Here is a 5,481-nt window from a genome sequence, read left to right as displayed (position 1 = left end):
TGAGATATTTGGGGTTTTTTGGGTTTTTTTGGTTTTTTTTTTTTTTTTTTTTTTTTGGTTTTTCTAGGTAGGGTCTCACTCTAGCCCAGGTTTACCTGGAATTCACTATGGAGTCTCAGGGTGGTCTTGAACTCACAGCAATCTTCCTACCTCTGCCTCCCGAGTGCTGGGATTAAAGGTGTGTGCCACCATGCCCAGTTTAGAATTGAGATTTTAACTGTGTAGATTTTCAATTTTCTAAATGTAGAATGTATCTCTGTAATATTTAATCTTTTCAAAGATTTCAACCTACATTTTATAGTTTCAGAATTAAAGTTTCACACATCTTTTGTTAGTTTGTTTCCAAACCCTACAAAGTTCCCATAAAAGTGCTGCATATGATGCACCTATTTCCAACAGGCTGAATGTACTAATAGAACTCCTGTAATCACACAGAGATGGAATGTTGTAAATCAGACCCAAACTACCTTCAGCCCTTTAATAGCCATTTATTGCCCACCTTTGTGTCTGAATTAACATCAGTTGATCAAGTGTTACCTTTTGGAAATGTACTTGGAGTCCACTTGCTTCTACCAACCCAAGAGCTAGGAATATCATCAGATAGCATCTGAAGCCTATGGTAGAGATTTCTCCACTTTGCTGTAACCTGCTTACCTGATGATCAGCCAATGTATTTGAAAAGTGCCTTAATTTATGATTTTCTTTCATATTATAACTGTAAAACCTTTATGAAATTGTTAGCACATTAGAACCATAGAATTGGGGTAACCTAAATCTGTGTTCCCAGGCCATGATTACTCATATTTGGCCCTCAGAATAAACTATCTCTTATCCCCTTTGAGATGAGAATTGTGTCTCTTTCATTGACACAAGTATTTCATAATCTTGGGTGCTACTTATAAATTGTATTTTAAAAACCTATTTCGTAATTATTTGTTAACACAATATGGAAATATAATTAATTTTGTGCATTGTTCAAGTAGCCTATAACTTTGTTAAATTCATTTCTCCATTCCTTAACCTTTCTATAGATTGATGATGGTTTTCTACATATAATATCATATTAATCATTTAATTTTTACATTAGGTTCTGTGAGTACAGGAGAAAAAAATCAGATAAAAACCCAAACAAACTCCAGATGCATGCACCCCCCCCTTGTACATCCAGCTAACATGGGCCCTGGGGAATTGAACCTGAGGCCTTTGGTTTTGCAGGCAAGTGCCTTAATCATTAAGCCATCCTTCCAGCCCCAGGTGGAAAACAGTAATCCAGACCCAAACGGCAATGGTACCATAAAATTCTACTTCCTAAAAGACAGACCAAATGGCTGAACCTTCATTAGACCCTTACAGGAAACACCTGAATCACAAGACACTGGAGAGGGTAGGATCAAGACTGACCTAAATCTCCTACATCTTCCCTCCCTCCCTCTCCCCCTCTCCCCTCTATCTCTCTCCTCTCTAACTCTTGTATATTAGTTATCTTTTTCCTCAATTTCTTAGTGGACACTGACCTGTAACCCCCACTTCCAGCTTGGGCCTACCATCCACAATGAGCTTTTGATCAGAGAAACCTACAAGGTTTCCCAAAACAATGACAGACTTGTGTCAGAGTACTTGATGACCCACCAAAGGCCAGTGATAAGACCCTATTGCTGAAGACTCCATACACAGCTGACGCGTAAAATGGAATGACATGGCTGGAAGCCAGGAGAGAGTCAGTCCCCAGACAATCAGCGTGTCTAGTGCCAGAAGGCACTACATAGGCGACTGGGGGAAATGACCAAGATCTGTCCAAGCAACACATTGTTTAACCTAATTAGCAACAAATAACTGGATGTGATGCCCACACAAGTGCAATAGTGGTACACAGCCATGGTGAGGAATCAATTGCTCTTGATTTGGCTAACTGATCCACTCAGTGGTACTAGACCCTTAGCTGGAGCTGGGAAACAAGTCAGAACCATACCCAAACACAAGCCTACTCTACAATATCAAGGTACCATCAATCACGGGGTATAAGAGGGCCTACACCTATCAAACTCTCTATCAAAAAAGTAAGTGTTATCTCAATTTTCCGGGTGCTAACTTACTCTCCGTTGGAGAATCTGCTTCTCTTTTCCAGATAGATGCAGATCCTAAGAAGAGAGCTGCCCCAACATACCTCAAAAGGGGCCCAACTGAAACTAAGGACAACTGGTGAAATAAGCAAGGGTGATGTTTTCCTGTGAACCGGATACCAGCACAAAGGGGAAGGAGATCAACGCAGAGAAAAATCAACTCCTACCGAATCAGAGAGCCAAAGCCTCAGAGGCCCCCAACACCTCAGCACTGAAGCAGACCAAAAATGAACCCAACATGGCTCAGGGAAATCTTGCGGAAGAGGGGGCGGAAAGAATGTCAGAGTTACATGTTGGGTCATGATTTGCAGAGACATTTATCATACTAATAACTGGGGGCTTACTCCACAATGCACGACCCATTTTCATTAACAAGGAGGGTCTAATGGGAGGGGGTAGATCACAGATGAGCCTAAATAATGGTACCAAACTGCCTGTATTCACTGAAATGAAAACTAATAAATTAAATTAAAAAAAAAATAAGAATAAAGAATATTTCAAAGACAAAAAAAAACCCCATTTTCATTAATCTATAAAATAAACACATTCAGTTCTAAAGACTGATGAAGATGGCACACTGGCTAGGGAATCTCAGTAAAATACAATGAAGGCAAATTCTTTGGGGTTTCTTTTGTTCTAACACATGTCAGACTTGGAACTGCGGAAGCTAGCAATCAATAAATGTTGGACTAAAGAGATGGCTTAGCAGTTAAGGCACTTCTTTGCGAAACCGAAGGACTCAGGTTTGATTCTCCAGGTCCCACATAAGCCATATGCACAAGGTGACACATGCATCTGAAGTTCATTTGCAGTGGCTGGATGCCCTAGTTCTCCTATTCTCTCTCCCTCTCTCTGTCTCTAATAAATACATAAAAATAAAAACTTTTTAAAAAGAAATGTTAATGGGGCTGGAGAGATGGCTAAGCAGCTAAGGGACTTGCCTGCAAAGCCTGAGGACTCAGGTTCTATTCCCCAGTGCCCCCATAAGCTAGATGCACAAGGTGGCACATGCATCTAGAGTTTCTTCACAGTGGTCTCAAGCCCTGGCATGTCCATTCTCTATCTGCCTTTATCTCTCTCTCTCTTTCAAATAAGTAAAATATTTTTAAAAAGTAAAATGTAAAAAAGAAAAGGGCGAAATGTCAGTGGATGCAGACCAAAAAGTAAATAAGGTGCAACAAAACTTTCCTCTCTCCAAAGGACCAAGAAAGGACCAGCCCAGTGGAACAGAGACTCTTAAAGTACACAGAACTACTCCTGGAAAATCTTTAACTCATCTGTATGCATGCCAGCAAAGGCTAAAGGAGCTGAAACTTTCATTCCTGCCAGCTGTAATGAAGGGTTTGCCTCCTCTGGGATGGTATATTCAGAGGATGCTAAGTAGGGGTTGGTACATTCATCATATTGGATAGAAAAGAACAATCCCTCTTCAGTAGTTTAGTGGATATCATGTGGTGAGCCTGGATTTAAACTCCACCCATCAGGAACTAAACATTCCTGTTTTGTTTTTTATTTTTTTTAAGATTTCACTGGGCTGGAAGGATGGCTTAATGATTAAGGCACTTGCCTGCAAAACCAAAGGCCTCAGGTTCAATTCCCCAGGACCCATGTTAGCTGGATGTACAAGGGGAGGTACATGCATCTGGAGTTTGTTTGCAGTGGCTGGAGGCCCTGGCGTGCTCGCTCTCACTCTCTCCCCCACCGTCCCTCTCTCTCTGTCAAATAAATAAATAAATATTAAATATTAAAAAATATTTTATTTATTTGCAAGCAGAGAAAGACAGAGAGAAGAAAGATGGAGAGAGAGAATGGGCACAGCAGGGCACCTAATCACTGCAGAGGAACTTCAGATGCATGTGCCACTTTGCACATCTGGTGACTAGCATTTCTTGAATATTCACAGAAATGTATCAATACATGCCTAAGGAAAAGTCAGGATTTTTACCACCTACAGAAGGTAACATGGGCATAAACACACACACATGCACTTCAGTGGAGGACACATGGAAAGAAATCGATTCAGTAGAGGCCAAGTGGGAAGCCAAAACTGCCACCTACCTCCACTACAAACAAGAAACACTTCCCCCACCCCTACCTAGGGGTAACAGAGACTGAGTAGAGGCCATGTATTTTGGATAATAATAAGGCAGTATCTTCATCTTCCTCTGACAAAGAGGAAGTAAAAATATTATTTAAAAAAGGAAAGGTGGAGGGAAGGTTAATCAAAATCTAAGAGGATGCAAATAAATCATATGGAATCCTCTGGTTTCAGACAATGGAACAGTCAGGAGCCATAGATCATTGCTAGAAAATTTTCAGTGCCAGGGATGGGATACCTCCAGTGAGTTGTTGGCCAGGGAGGGCCCTGATGCCCCCAAAACATTATAGGCCATTGCCAAAGCCCTTGGTTTCCCACCAGGAATAGATGGCAAGACACTATTGCTGAAGACTCCACATACTTGGGCTGCAAGACTACTGAGAAATCCTGCTATAACTGAGCTGATAACCTCCTACGTGTAGACCATCTGACATAAAGCTGGAAGAAGCCATTCTACATGTAGTTCAATGGGAGAAAGAGACACCACCAGTGAAGATACTCAACAGTGAACACTGCAAGCCTTATACTTGGCCTAATGAGCCAACGGGTTCAATAGTGGCAGTTCTGTCATGGTGGAAACCAACTGTCCTCCAATTGGACTGGAGGCCCTCTCCATAGGGGGGAACACATCCCTGATACTGAAAACTTAAAACAGCTAGCTAGGGGTGTAATATCTGCTGATGTCTGGATAAATGTATATACTATGCTTATCAAACTGCCCAGTAAGCACTTCTCTTAATATTTATACCCTTATATTAATGCTACTCTCACTTTGGGTAGAAAATCTTCTCTTTTCAGATGGCAGTGACCTTGGGATGACTCAGAAGGTATCATAGTGCTGGAAAGAAGTGACTGGAGTACTGAGTAACATCTAGATCACACCATCCAAGGCTCAGGGTCTAATGCAAAAGAGGTGGCGGAAAGAATGTAAGAGCCAAAGGAAGGGTAGGACTCCTTACAACATGCTCCCTCCAGACATAACATGGCCTGTATATCCATGACCTCACAGTGCCTGACACTACCTACATAAGACCATCATAAGAGAAGGAAAGATCATGACATCAAAATAAAAGAGAGACTGATTGAGATGGGAGGAGATATGATGGAGAATGAAATTTCAAAGGGGAAAGTGGGGGAGTGAGGGTATTACCATGGGATACTTTTATAATCATGGAAAATGTTAATAAAAGTTGAGAAAAACAAAAGTAATGAAAAAAGGGCTGGAGAGATGGACTCAATGATAAGGTGCTTGCCTACAAACCT

This window comes from Jaculus jaculus, chromosome 5 (genome assembly GCF_020740685.1).
Source record: "Jaculus jaculus isolate mJacJac1 chromosome 5, mJacJac1.mat.Y.cur, whole genome shotgun sequence".
NCBI classification, from domain to species: Eukaryota; Metazoa; Chordata; class Mammalia; order Rodentia; family Dipodidae; genus Jaculus; species Jaculus jaculus.
This window is presented reverse-complemented; position numbering follows the sequence as displayed.